The 15,335-nt window shown below is 37.1% G+C and overlaps 1 long non-coding RNA gene across 1 annotated transcript in view; it reads left to right on the top strand.

Annotated features, from left to right (window-relative positions):
- Positions 1 to 15,335, top strand: part of LOC137214651 (uncharacterized) — a 192,717-nt gene that overhangs the window by 17,510 nt on the left and 159,872 nt on the right. Inside the window, exon 2 of the long non-coding RNA XR_010938974.1 lies at positions 5,810 to 5,877. This is a non-coding gene — a long non-coding RNA (uncharacterized lncRNA). The remainder of the gene's footprint in view (positions 1 to 5,809; positions 5,878 to 15,335) is intronic.

Here is a 15,335-nt window from a genome sequence, read left to right as displayed (position 1 = left end):
CATCTTCTCCATTGTTTCATTCTGGTATCCTCAAAGTGTTAGCCCTTGTCTTCAGACCAGGTTTCCTCATGGTCAGAAGATGACCACTGCAGTTTCATTCTAATCAAGTCAAAACAGCATTCGACGAAAGAAAAAACACCATCTCTTCATCTGTGTTTCTTTTTAAAAACAACAAAATCTTTCTCCAAAACTTTCCAGCACACTTGCCTTCATGACTCATTGGCTGGGCTATATCCTCACCTCCTATGTGATCACTGGCAAGGAAAAAGGAATTATGAATTACCTAGGAACAGGCTTAGACAAATCAAGATTTATCCCCAAGTTTTTGATTCTGTCACTTTTTTAAAGGGTGGATGCCTAAACAAAACCTGTTAACTAGGGGGAGATGGCTGTATACTATAGCTATTAGTCTGCATAATAGAATATTTGCCATTCTTTTTTTTATCCTCACATGAAGGAGATTCGGGTATCTGAATCACTGCTCAGTTACTTGCCCTCATCATCCATCAATTACATCACTCTCATCAGCATATTAGACAAACTAATGCCAATTTCATTCTTTTTTAATCTTTTCATTGTTATGTTGCTGCTACAGAAGGTTACTGAAGTGTCACAGCTAAAAATGTCAAATGCCTAGGAATATCAGGTTTACCTGAAATAGATCATAAATATAAATGACATGCTAACTATAGCTACTTTCTTAGGGTGAATTTCATCTTAGGACAGAAGCAAATTTATGGCATTACTATACGTGACTTATAAATACAAAATCTTGCTTTCCAAGCTAAAAAAAAAAAAACGTTAAAAAGAATTTACTTCCCATTTAGATTAGGTAATCTATTTTATTAGCACCAAGATGAGAACCAAATAAGAAATTATAACATGTTTGTGAAGGAAAACAAGAAATGGTCCACAAGCATTTTTCATTATACCAAGTGTTTATAAAAGGGAAGGGGTATAATTACATAGAAGTATATACTGGAAATGCTTTACTTTCCATTTTATTCCTCTATAACTCCATTTAAAAATCTGTTTGCTACTATGGACTTGGCTTGATATATAAATAATTTTCAAAAGAAACAAGAAATTTACATAATCTGTCTTTTTACCCTCTATTTCCGTAAAGTCTATAAATTGAAAAAATATAGCCCTTGGAAACAACTGGAGAAAAGAATGAGACCTGATTTAGAAGACGAGGGTAAAAATTCATTAAGAAAAATCCCCCTACAAAACAAATCAATTATAAGAAATTTTCTTGGTTTTGTACCATCATCTTCCTTTTTTCATGGAGAAGTGCTACTGATAGTTGGTCTCATTGGAAGCATTTTTAAAACATCTGTAATATAGATAACTAATAGAACAGATATTAGTATGGATTTCTGTTGTACATAACCATGACATATGGTAAAATTAGAACTATCTGAAGAATGAGGCATCATATCTATAATGAAAATTTTCATATTAAAACCTTATATCTAGAAAGTTCTCCAGTGGGACTGTTAATATTTGTCAATATATTTTCTAAAGGCGGCAATTTAAAAAAATTTTTTTATTGGAGTATGGTTGATTTACAATGTTATATTAGCTTCAGGTGTACAGCAAAGTCAATCTGTTATACATATATCTACTGTTATTAAGATTCTTTTCCCATATAGGCCATTACAGAGTATTGAGTAGAGTTCCCTGTGCTATATAGTAGGTCCTTATCAGTTATCTGTTTTATATATAGTAGTGTGTATATATCATTCCCAATCTTCCAGTTTATCCCTCTCCCACCCTTTCTACCTGGTAACCATAAGTTTGTTTTCTACATCTGTAAGTATTTCTGTTTTGTAGATAAGTTCACTTGTACCCTTTTTTAAAATTCCACATATAAGCCATATCCTATGATATTTGTCTTTGGCTTACTTCACTCAGTATGGCAATGTCTAGGTCAGTCCATGTTGCTGCAATGGCATTATTTTGTTCTTTTTTATGGCTGAGTAATAATATTCCATTGTGTATACATACCACATCTTCTTTATCCATTCCTCTGTTGATGGATGTATAGGTGGCTTCCATGTTCTGGCTATTGTAAATAGTGCTGCAGTGAATATTGGGGTGCATGTCTTTTCGAATTATGGTTTTCTCCAATATATGCCCAGGAGTGGGATTGCTAGTATTTGAGTCCTCTCCTTTTTTTTTTTTTTTTTTCCTGTACACGGGCCTCTCACTGCTGTGGCTTTTCCCTTTGCGGAGCACAGGCTCCGGATGCGCAGGCTCATTGGCCATGGCTCACGGGCCCAGCCACTCCGCGGCATGTGGGATCTTCCTGGACCAGGGCACGAACCCGCGTCCTCTGCATCGGCAGGCGGACTCTCAACCACTGCGCCACCAGGGAAGGCCCCAGAGTCCTCTCCTTTTTTTTTTCTTGATGAGTCTGGCTAAAGGTTTATGAATTTTGTTTATCTTTTCAAAGAACCAGCTTTTGGTTCCATTGATCTTTCCTATTGTTTTCTTCATCTCTATTTCATTTATTTGTGCTCTGATCTTTATGATTTCTTTCTTTCTACTAATTTTGGGTTTTGTTTGTTCTTCTTTCTCTAGTTGCTTTAGGTGTAAGGAGGATAAGTTGTTTATTTCCAATTTTTCTTGTTTCTTGAGGTAAGGTTGTATTGCTATGAACTTCCCTCTTAGAACTGCTTTTGCTACGTCCCGTAGGTTTTGGATCATCGTGTTTTCCTTGTCCTTTATCTCTAGGTGCTTTTTGATATCCTCTTTGATTTTGTCAGTGATCATTGATTATTTAGTAACACATTGTTTAGCCTCCATGTGTTTGTGTTTTTAACAGTTTTTTGCCTGTAGTTGATTTCTAATCTCATAGCGTTGTGGTCAGAAAAGATGCTTGATATGATTTCAATTTACTTAAATTTACCAAGGACTGATTTTTGACTCAAGATGTCATCTATCCTGTAGAATGTTCTATGTGCACTTGAGAGGAAAGTGTGTTTTGCTGCTTTTGGATGGAATGTCCACTAAATATCAATGAAGTCTGTCTGGTCTGATTTGTCATTTAAGGCTTGTGTTTCCTCATTAATTTTCTGTCTGAATGATCTGTCCTTTGGTGTAAATGGGGTGTTAAAGTCCCCCACTATTATTGTGTTACTGTCGATTTCCCCTTTAACGGCTGTTAGCATTTGCCTTATGTATTGAGTTGTTCTTATGTTGGGTTCATATATATTTACAATTGTTATATCTTCTTCTTGGATTGATCCCTTGATCATTATGTAGTGTCCTTCCTTGTCTCTTGTAACAGTCTTTATTTTAAAGTCTCTTTTGTCTGATATGAATATTGCTGCTCCAGCCTTCTTTTGATTTCCATTTGCATGGAATATCTTTTTCCATCCCCTCACTTTCAGTCTCTGTGGGTCACTAGGTCTGATGTGGGTCTCTAATAGATAGCATATATATGGGTCTTGTTTTTTTTTTTTTTTTTCCTGTATGCGGGCCTCTCACTGCTGTGGCCTCTCCCATTGCGGAGCACAGGCTCCGGACGCACAGGCTCAGCGGCCATGGCTCACGGGCCCAGCCGCTCTGCGGCATGTGGGATCTTCCCGGACCGGGGCACAAACCCGTGTCCCCTGCATCGGCAGGCAGACTCTCAACCACTGCGCCACCAGGGAAGCCCCTGGGTCTTGTTTTTGTATCCATTCAGCTGGTCTGTCTCTTGGTTGGAGCATTTAATCCATTTACATTTAAGGTAATTATCAATATGTATGTTCCTATTGCCATTTTCTTAATGTTTTGGGTTCGTTTTTTTTTTTTTTTTTTTTTTTTTTGCGGTACGCGGTCCTCTCAGTGCTGTGGCCTCTCCCGTTGCGGAGCGCAGGCTCAGCGGCCATGGCTCACGGGCCCAGCCGCTCCGCGGCACGCGGGATCCTCCCGGATCGGGGCACAAACCCATGTGCCCTGCATCGGCAGGCGGACTCCCAACCACTGCGCCACCAGGGAAGCCCTGGGTTCGTTTTTATAGGTCTTCTTTCTCCCTTTCTCTTTTGTTCTCTTTTCTTGTGTTTCCCATCTAGAGAAGTTCCTTTAGCATTTGTTGTAAAGCTGGTCTGGTGGTGCTAAATTCTTTTAGCTTGTGCTTGTCTGTAAAGCTTTTGATTTCTCCATCGAATCTGAATGAGAGTCTCGCTGTGTAGAGTATTCTTGGTTGTAGGTTCTTCCCTTTTGATCACTTTAAATATATCATTCCACTCCCTGCTGGCTTGCAGACTTTTTGCTGAAAAGTCAGCTGAGACCCTTACAGGAGTTTTCTTGTTTTTCCCTTGCTGCTTTTAATATTATTTCTTTGTCTAATTTTTGTCATTTGATTTCTATGTGTCTTTGCTTGCTTTTTCTTAGGTTTATCCTGCCTGGGACTCTCTGCACTTCCTGGACTTTGGGGAATGTTTTCTTCCCATGTTAGGGAAGTTGCCAGCTATTGTTTCTTCAAATATATTCTCAGTCCCTTTCTCTGTCTTTTCTCCTTCTGGGACCAATAATGCAAATATTGATGTGTTTAATATTGTCCCAGAAGTCTCTTAGGCTGACCTCATTTCTTTTCATTCTTTTTTCTTTATTCTGTTCTGTGGCAGTGATTTCCACCACTGTATCTTCTAGCTCACTTATTCATTCTTTTGCCTCAGTTACTCTGCTATTGATTCCTTCTAGTGTATTATTTATTTCAGTTTTTCTATTGTTCATCTCTGTTTGTTTGTTCTTTAGTTCTTTTATGTCTTTGATAATCATTTCTTGTATCTTCTCAATCTGTGCCTCCATTGTTTTTCCAAGATCTTGGATCACCTTTACTATCATTACTCTGTATTCTTTTTCAGGTAGATTGCCTATTTCAACTTCACTTAGTTGTTCTTCTGTGGTTTTATCTTGTTCCTTCATCTTGGGTATATTCCTCTGCCATCTCATTTTGTCTAACGTTGTGTGATTGCGGTTTCTGTTCCTTAGGCTGCAGGGTCGTAGTTCCTCTTGCTTTTGCTGTCGGCTCCCTGGTGGATGACATTGTCTAAGAGACTTGTGCAGGTTTTCTGGTGGGAGGGACTGTTACCTACCCACTGGTGGGTGGAGCTGGGACTTGTCCTCTGGTGGACAGGGCTGTGTCAGGGGGTGTATTTGTCTGGCAGCTGTTTACTCAGGAAGACTTTACACAGCTTTTCTGCTAATGGTTGGTGCTGTGCTCCTGCCCTGTTGATTGTTTGCCTTGAAGCATCTTAGCACTGGCACCTACGGGCTGTTGGATGGGGCCAGGTCTTGGTGAGAAAATTGTGGCCTCCAAGAGGGCTCATGCCAGTGGGTACTCCCCAGAACTGCCACCGCCCATGTCCTTGTCTATGCAGTGAGCCCCAGCTGTCCCCCACCCCCCGCCTCTGCAGGAGACCTCCATTACTAGCAGTTTTTTCCGGCCCAGTATCTTATGATGTCACTACTTTTTTTCCAGGGTCCTGGTGCACTTGAGACACTTTGTGTGCCCTGCAACCATTGAGTTGCTGTTTCCCTTAGTCCTGTGAAATTCCTACGATTAAACCCCACTGGCCTTCCAAGTCAGATTCTCTGGGGGCTCCTCCTCCAGTTGCCAGACCCTCAGGCTGCCAAGCCTTATGTTGGGCTCAGAACTTTCACTCCTTTGGGAGAACTTCTGTGGTATAATTTTCCAGTTTGTGGGTTGCCCACCCAGCATGCTTGGGATTTGTTTCTATCGCGATTATGCCCCTCCTACCATCTTGCTGTGGCCTCCTCTCTGACCCTGAATATATTGTATCTTTTTTGGTAGGTTCCAGCATTTCTTCATCGGTGGTTGTTCAGCATTTAGTTGTGACCCTAGTATTTCCATCAGAAGAGGTAAGCTCATGTCCTACTCCACCATCCTGTCTCGATCCTCAGTCATACTTTCTTGTGTTGTTATTTTATTGGCTGCTTTAGAGATTACAGTATATCAACATGTACAGGCATACCTCGTTTTATCACACTTAGTTTTATTGTACTTTACAAATACTGTGTTTTTTACAAATTGAAGTTTTTTGGCAACCCTGCATTGTCAGATGATGGTTAGCATTTTTTAGCAATAAAGTATTTTTAAATTAAGGTATGTATGTACATTTTTTTATACACAGTGCTCTTGCACGCTTGATAGACTACACTATAGTGTACAGTAAGTCCCCTACATACAAACCTTCAAGTTGCAAACTTTCAAAGATGTGAGTGTGCGTTCTGTTGTTGTCAGGCGTGAGTGAAATTGCAGCTTGCCCTCCATCTCCGTTGCTGATGATTTTTCAGCTCTACCATCTCCCACCTACTCTCCCTCCTCCAGTCAGTAACTTGTTGCCTGTTCACTCGATGCCAGCCCTTGTATGCTAGCTATTGTACTGTACTACTGTACTGTACTTTTCAAGGTACTGTACTGTAAAATTATAAATATTTTCTTTATTTTTTGTGTTTATTTTTTATGTATTATTTTTGTGAAAAGTATTATAAACCTATTACAGTAGAGTACCATAGAGTCGATTGTGTTAGTCAGCTAACTTTATTGGACTTACAAACAAATAGGACTTACGAATGCACTCTCAGAATGGAACTTGTTCGTGTGTAGGGGACTTATTGTAAACCTAAATTTTGTATGCCCTGGGAAACAAAAAAAATCATGTGACTTGCTTTATTGCCATAGTCTCCTTATTTCTGGTGGTCTGGAACTGAACCTGTAATATCTCCAAAATATGCCTGTACTTAAGTTGTAACAGCCTACCTCAAATTAATATACTACTTCACTCACAAGGTAAAAACCTTACAGTGGTGTAATACTATTTACTTCCCTCCCATCCTTTGTACTATTTTCTCTTGTATTTTAAATCATACATTATAAACTCCACAATATATTATTATTTTTGCTTTAAGCAGTTGATCGACTTTAAAAGATTTTGGTACAATAACAGAAAATTTATCTTCACCATTTTTAAATGTACAGATCAGTGTTAAGTACATTTGCATTGTTGTACAGATATTCTCTAGAGCTCTTTTCATCTTGCAATAATGCAACTCTATGCCTATTAAATAACAACTTTCCCATCCCTTTCCCTCAAGTCCCTGGCCACCACCATTCTGCTTTCTGTCTCTATGAATTTGATTGCTTTAAACACCTCATATAAGTGGAATCATAATGGTATTTGTCATTTTGTGACTGGCTTATATCATTTAGTATAACGTTCTCAAGGTTAATCCATGTTGTAGTGTGTGTGAGGATTTCCGTTCTAGGACTGCTGTTTCTGTTTGTTTGTTGTTGTCATAGTAGTTATCCTAGTGGATATGATGTGGTATCTCATTGTGGTTTTGATTTGTATGTCCCTAATGATAAGTGATGTTGAGCCTCTTTTCATGTGCTTATCGGCCATTTGTATATCTTCTTTGAAAAAATGTATATTCAAGTACTTTGCCCATTTTTATTCAGGATGTTTGATTTTTGTTGTTGTTAAGTTGTCGAAGTTCTTTGTATATTCTGAATATTAACTCTTTATTAGATATATGATTTGCAAATATTTTCTTGGATTCCATATATATTGCCTTTTCAGTCACTTGATAGTGGCCTTTCATGTGCATATGTTTTAAATTTTGATATAATCCAATTTATCTGTTTTTACTTTTGTTACCTGTACTTTTGTATCATACCAAAGAAATTGTTGTCAAATACAATATCATGAAGGTTTCCACTGTGTTTTCTTCTAAAAGAGTTATAGTTTTAGCCTTATGTTTAAGTCTTTGAGCCATTTTGAGCTAATTTTTATATGTAGTGTAAGGTAAGTGTCCAACTTCAGTCTTTTGCTTGTGAATATACATTTTTTCCCAGCACCATTTGTTAAAAGGTCAATTGACTTTTAGAGAATTTAAGAAAAGTAAGAAAGAGCATTTTATATTTACCATATATTTACTATTCTACTACTTTTTATTCTTCCTGTAGGACTGAATTTTAATATAGTATTCCCTGTAGTATTTTTTGTACAGCAGGTCTGTTGACAATGTATTATCTCATTATTCATTTATCAGCAAATATCTATTTCACCTTCATTTTTGAAGGATATTTTCACTGACAATAGAATTTTAGGCTGATATTTTTTTTCTTCATCATTTTAAAGATGTGGTTCTATTGTCTTGTGTAATCTGTAATGAGAAGTCAATCACCATTTTTATCGTTGTTACCCTGGATAGACTCCCCCATCCCACCCCCCTCTGGCTACTAAAAATTTTTTTTTCTTTATCTTTGGTTTTAAGCAGTTTGACTGTGATATGCCTAGTTGTGGTTTTATGTTTATGTATTCTGCCTGGGGTTTGCTGTGCATCTTGGATCTATAGGCTTATGTTTTAATCAATTTTGGAAAGTTTGTCCAATATTTTATCAGATATTTTTTCTGCACTTTTCTGTTTCTCCTTTCCCTCTGGGACTCCAATTATAAGCGTGCTAGATTGTTTAATTTTGAACACACACATTATTGATGATCTGCTATTTTTTTCATACTTTTTTTCTCTCTGTGCTTCAGTTTAGATTATTTCTATTGAGTTACCTTCAAGGTCATTGAGCCTTTCTTCTACATCCATTCTGCCATTCCATTCAGTGATTTTCTTTTTGTTGTTGTTGTTGTTTTTTTGTTTTTTTTTTGTTTTGTGGTACGCGGGCCTCTCACTGTTGTGGCCTCTCCCGTTGCGGAGCACAGGCTCCGGACACGCAGGCTCAGCGGCCATGGCTCACGGGCCCAGCCGCTCCGCGGCATGTGGGATCTTCCTGGACCGGGGCACGAACCCGTGTCCCCTGCATTGGCAGGCGGACTCTCAACCACTGCGCCACCAGGGAAGCCCTCAGTGATTTTCTTTAATCATTTCAGATATTTTTCAGTTCTAGTATTTCCATTTGATTTTTATTTTTGGTTTTCCTATATCTACTGGAATTCTTTATGCTTTTACTTATTATGTCCTGTTTTTCCAGTACATTCTTTAACATATATCATAACTACGTTAAAATATTTGTCTGTTAATCCCAATATCTGTGATATTGAGTCCATTTCTGTTGACTTTTTTCTTTTGACTATGGGTTGTATTTTCCCAAGTTCTCTCTTAGCTTGTGATTTTTTTGATAGTATGTTACCATTGTGGATAATATGTTTAACAACTTGATTATGTTACCTTCCTCTGAAGAGTGTTTTGAATATTGTTTAGGAGGTGGTTAAATTACTGGTAGAATTTATTGATGCTTGGTTTTAGACTTGGTTCAAATTTATCTATTTCAGTTTTTCTCCTAGCCTTAGGCATGGACCTTACTTTTAAGCTCTGCCCCTTCTGGGGTTTCTAGAAAGTCTGAGGTGTTTACCAAGACCCTCTACCTTTAGGGATTCACTTTCCAAACTCTGACTCATCATCACTTGCAAACTGCTGAAATTTCTGCTTAGTTATTTTAGTCTTTTAGCTGTTGCTTTCTTCTAGGTTTCTTGGCTATCACTTTGTACATGCACAGTTCAGGAGTCAGCCAAGCATTTGAGGAGAGGTATTATACAGATTTTGGAGCTACCCTTCCCCCTCACTCAATCCCCGGTGGCTTCCCTTTTTTGGAGACTTCCTCTTTCAACTTCCAGGTGCTCCAGCAGCCTCAAACTCTAACTTCTGATTCCTCAGCCCCCAAAACTGCTGCTTTCTGATTAAGCTCTATTCCACATGTACCATGCAGAGAAGGAAATAATCTTACCAGAAAAATCAGAAAAATGTAGATATTGTTTTATTAGCTTCCTTTCTTTCAAGGGTCATATCCCCTTCAGTTTCTACCTGCTATTGATTGCTCCACAGTGCCTTCAAATAGTTGTTTACTTTTAGTCAGAATTTATAATTGTCATTGTCAGGAGAGTTATCTAGTTTAAGATACTTAACTACTTATAAGTGCCAGAAATCATTAAAGCAGTATTTTTAAATGGAAAAACAAAAGTGTGGTTTCTAAGAAATTGTTGGTTATTGTATTATATGCAGCTATATTTAGAGAAGTAAAAAGATATCTGCTAGAATGGGGAAAGAATTAGGTAATATTATTTCAAAAATAATTTCTGGTGTTTTAATAAGACTGTGTAAAATATTGACTGCAGTGGCCATGAAGATGTACTACTTCGACCTCCTGCTGTAGGGAACATAATTGATTGATGGCTGCAGGTACTGCTGTCTTTTAGAACCCATTCCCAAGTTCATGCCAAGGCCATGATTCCTAAGTGATCCTTCCAAGCCATGAGTCCATATGGTGGAGGTTGTAATCCAGGTTCTTTTCTATGAGATACAGGACTCCTTTAATGGAATATTTTTGCAAAGGACTCCCAATTGACTGGGCCAAAACCTTCTTAGAACTGTGTTGCAGTCTGCGATTCTTCCTACCCAGTCTTCCATCCTTCCATTTTTCCATCACACGTATCCTAAGGCTCTCTTGCCTTCCCTTGCTCCCACTTTGTTGTCTTTCAAAGGTAAGTCTCTTGCATGTTTAATACCATCTTTGCATCTACTTTTTGGGAGACCCAAATTAATACACAGACCCAAACTATTGACGGAAAATTGACCAAAATTGACTTTTAAAAAAAGAATATTTTTAGAGAAAAATTCCAAATAGCATATGTAGATACTCCCTTCTCTAGGAGGTAGAACTTAATTTCCCTCTGCTTGGATGTAGGCTGGGCTTAGTAACTTGATTCCAGTGAATAGAGAAGAATCTGTTAGTCCTTTTTTTTCTTCTTCTTTTTTATCACCCCGCCCCCATCAAACACACACACAGACACACACATGAGCCTTTTTAGACATTTTTGCTTAACACCCTCCCCCACACTCCTGATGAAATTTTTAATACCACAAATATACTTTATATCTGTTTATGTGTTATATGTATATCCATGTTTTATGCATGAAAAAGTAAATTTTCCCCCCAAGAACTTTTATTCGTTTGGGTGTATTATAATAACCCTCACAGAGAATGCATGGGACAGAGTGTGGATAGGGAAAATTTCTAACTTACTCTGGAGGAAGCTGGCAGACGCCATCTTAAACAAGTGATCAAAGTTAACATCACCAGTGGTGATAAGTCATATTAATGCCATATACCCCCAGTATGATGAAATGTAAAGAGTATTTAGCCTCTGTGGTAGTCTACCCAAAAAGTTGTAACCCCAGTCTTATTGTGAGACAACATTAGACAAACCGAAAATGAGGGGCATTCTATAAAATAACTGACCAGCACTCTTCAGAAATGTCAAGGTAATGAAAAACAAGGAAAGACTGAGAAATTGTCACAGATCATTGAGACTAAGGAGACATGACCACTAATTGCAATGTGGTGTCCTAGATCGTATAAGGGAGCTCACTCTGCTGTCTTTGTAACTTTTTTGTAAGTCTAAAATTATTCCAAAATTAAAAGTTAAAGAGCGTTAAAAAATTAAAAATCATTGTGTCATTTGTAGTCATTACATGAAAGTAATGGTGCAAATATTAAAAGAGAAATAAATATGTAGAGATTACTAGAATATAAACATTGAGCTAGTACTCTGAGAATGTGAGTTTTCTATATATAATATTAGTAAATGAAAAAATATGGTAGATATAGTATTTATGAAATTTCGTGAGCCTATGATGCAGTATCTCGTGACATCTATGCACAATTAACTCAGATGGTCCTGGATATAAGCAGAGTCACATGTATTCAAAACTAGCTGGAGAACCATAAAAAATATTGACAAACCATAAATGGAAAATGTATCAAGTTGGGGAATACGTCTAGGTGCTGCAGAGATCAGTGTTTTGTCCTATCTTATATAGCTGCTGCATTAATGATGTAGAATAGGGAGTAAAATGAATGTTAATGGAATCCACAGATGATATTAAATTGGGAGGTGATGCAAACAACAGTAAGGACAGCAAAGCAATATAAAGGTACCCAGAGAGCTTAGAAATATGGAGTGAAAACAACAAAATGAGATTCTGTCTCTTCAGAATACAAACTACAAGTGCTTTAGGAGAAAAACAATAAAAATAGCTATTCAAAGGGAGCGAAATCTGAAAGTCGTCAAACGGTCAAAAAGACCTAAGGGTGAAAATGAATAACAAAGTAGATATGAATTTATGACATAGTGATTTTGAAGATTATGACTACATATACTGCATGCCACAGAGAAAGAATAAAATAGTCCGTTCTTCGTACTTCTAGTAAAATGACATCAGGTAGACAGAACTCATTGTGTGTCAAGTTGGTACTTAACTGCTGTTGACAAAGTAGAAGTAGTAATAAAAATGATTAAGCCTTAGAACACTGCAGACAAGTATATTGATCTTCAGCAAATTGTACTGAGCTATTTTACTAGTCTTTCCATTGATAACTGCTGATCTACTTCATGTCCCATGTAGGTGACCCTTGCTTAGATATATAACTTATACTAAGCCTCAGAGCAGCTTCCCTAACTCTTTTTAATCTTCTCCCTTCTCTCCCAAATTAAATTTACAAATTGCTTCTTTCTAATATGTTCTTATTTAAATTTATATTAAAATAAAAGCTTCCTTGATTGCTTTTCAAAACTGACTTCTGCCTCTGTCACATCTACATCTCAGTGCTGCAAGCCTTATTTGCAAATACATGCTTGTCCCCCCACCAGCAGCCATAGTACAAAGAGCATAAGCAAGAGTAACATCTGAGGAGAGTATTGGAATTGATATCTGAGTAAATAACAACCTAAATAAATACAGATCAGAATTCCATTAGCAAGGCAATATTCTAATGGTCACAGCATAAATCAGGTAGCCCCAAGATGTTATCACCCATTGGCAAGGAGTTTTTCAGAATAATAAATAAAGAAATCTCTTTTTCAGGATGACTACATATGCTTATTAAGTGTTATAAAATAGATGCTTTTTTAAAATTTTGGTGTCTTTTTTAAACATTTTTATTCGAGTATAGTTGATTTACAGTGTAGTATTAGTTTAGGTGTACAGCAAAATGAATCAGTTACACATACATATATATATATATATATATATATATACTGTTTTTAAGATTCTTTTCCCATATAGGCCATTACAGAGTATTGAGTACAGTTCCCTGTGTTATACAGTAGGTCCTTGTTGATTATCTGTTTTATATATAGTCGTGTGTATATGTTAATCCCAAACTCCTAATTTATCCCTCCCCACCCCCACCTTTTCCCTTTGATAACCATAAGTTTCTTTTTGAAGTTTCTGAGTCTGTTTCTGTTCTGTAAATAAATTCATTTGTATCATTTTTTAAGATTCCACATATGAGTGATATCATATGATATTTGTCTTTCTCTGTCTGACTTTCTTCACTTAGTATGATAATCTCTAGTCCATCCCTGTTGCTGCAAATGTCATTATTTCAGTCTTTTTTTAAGGCTGAGTAATATTCCCTTGTACACATTTACCACATCTTCTTTATCCATTCCTCTGTACATGGACATTTAGGTTGCTTTCATGTCTTGTCTACTGTAAGCAGCACTGCAATGAACTTTGGGGTGCATGTATGCTTTCGAGTCATGTTTTTTTCCAGATATATGCCCAGGAGTGGGTTTGCTGGGTCATGTGGTAGCTCTGTTTTTAGGTTCTTAAGGAACCTCCATACTGTTCTGTATAGTGGCTGTACCAATTTACATTCCCACCAACAGTGTAGGAGGGTTCCCTTTTCTCCACACCCTCTCCAGCCTTTAGTTTTTGTAGACTTCTTGATGATGGCCATTCTGACCAATGTGAGGTGATACCTCATTGTAGTTTTGATTTGCACTTCTCTAATAATTAGTGATGTTGAGTATCTTTTCATGAGTCTCTTGGGCATCTGTATGTCTTCTTTGAGGAGATGTCTATTTAGATCTTCTGCCCATTTTTTGATTGGGTCCTTTGGGGTTTTTTTGAAATAGAGCTGCAGGAGCTGTTTGTATATTTTGGAGATTAATCCCTTGTCGGTCACTTCATTTGCAAATATTTTTCTCCCATTCTGTGGGTTGTCTTTCCATTTTCTTTATGGTATGCTTTGCTTTGCAGAAGCTTTTAAGTGTAATTAGATACCATTTGTTTATTTTTGTTTTTATTTTCATTACCGTAGTAGGTGAATCCAGAATGATATTGCTCTGATTTATATCAAAGAGTGTTTTGCCTATGTTTTCCTCTAAGAATTTTATAGTATCCAGTCTTACATTTAGGTATTTAATCCATTTTGAATTTATTTTTGTGTATGGTTAGAGAATGTTCTAATTTCATTCATTTACATGTAGCTGTCCAGTTTTCCCAGCACCACTTACTGAAGAGACTGTCTCTTCTCCATTGTATATTCTTGCCTCCTTTGTTGTATGTTAATTGACCATAGGTGTGTGGTTTTATTTCTGGGCTTTCTATCCCTTTCCATTGATCTATATTTCTGTTATTGTGCCAGCACCATACTGTTTTAATGACTAGCTTTGTAGTATAGTCTGAAGTCAGGGAGTCTGATTCCTCCAGCTCCGCTTTTCTTTCTCAGGATTGCTTTGGCTATTCGGGGTCTTTTGTGTTTCCATACAAATTGTAAAATTTTTTGTTCTAATTCTGTGAAAAATGCCACTGGTAATTTGATAGGGATTGCGTTCAATCTGTAGATTGCCTTGGGTAGTCATTTTCTCAATATTGATTCTTCCAATCCAAGAACATGGTATATCTCCATCTGTTTGTGTTATCTTTTATTTCTTTCATCAGTATCTTATATTTTCCTGAGTACAGGTCTTTTGCCCTTTTAGGTAGAATATCCTCGGGATTTTATTCTTTTTGATGTGATGGTAAATGGGATTTTTTCTTAATTTCTTTTTCTGATCTTTTATTAGTGTATAGGAATGCAAGAGATTTCTGTGTGTTAATTTTGTATCCTGCAACTTTACCAAATTCATTGATGAGCTCTAGTAGTTTTTTGGTAGCATCTTTAGGATTTTCTATGTATAGAATCATGTCAAGTGCAAACAGTGACAGTTTTACTTCTTCTTTTCCAATTTGGGTTCCCTTTATTTCTTTTTCTTCTCTGATTGCCATGGCTAGGACTTCCAAAACTATGTTGAATAATAGTGGCGAGTGGGGACATCCTTGTTCCTGATCTTAGAGGAAATGCTTTTAGTTTTTCACTATTGAGAATGATTTTTACTGTGTATTTGTCATACATGGCCTTTATTGAGGTAAGTTCCTTCTATGCCCACTTTCTGGAGAGTTTTTCTCATAAATGGGTGTTGAATTTTGTCAAAAGCTTTTTCTGCATCTATTGAGATGATCGTATGGATTTTTTC

This window comes from Pseudorca crassidens, chromosome 20 (genome assembly GCF_039906515.1).
Source record: "Pseudorca crassidens isolate mPseCra1 chromosome 20, mPseCra1.hap1, whole genome shotgun sequence".
In the NCBI taxonomy this organism is placed as follows: Eukaryota; Metazoa; Chordata; class Mammalia; order Artiodactyla; family Delphinidae; genus Pseudorca; species Pseudorca crassidens.
Note: the sequence above shows the minus strand (reverse complement) of the source record. Positions and strands in the feature narration are given on the sequence as shown.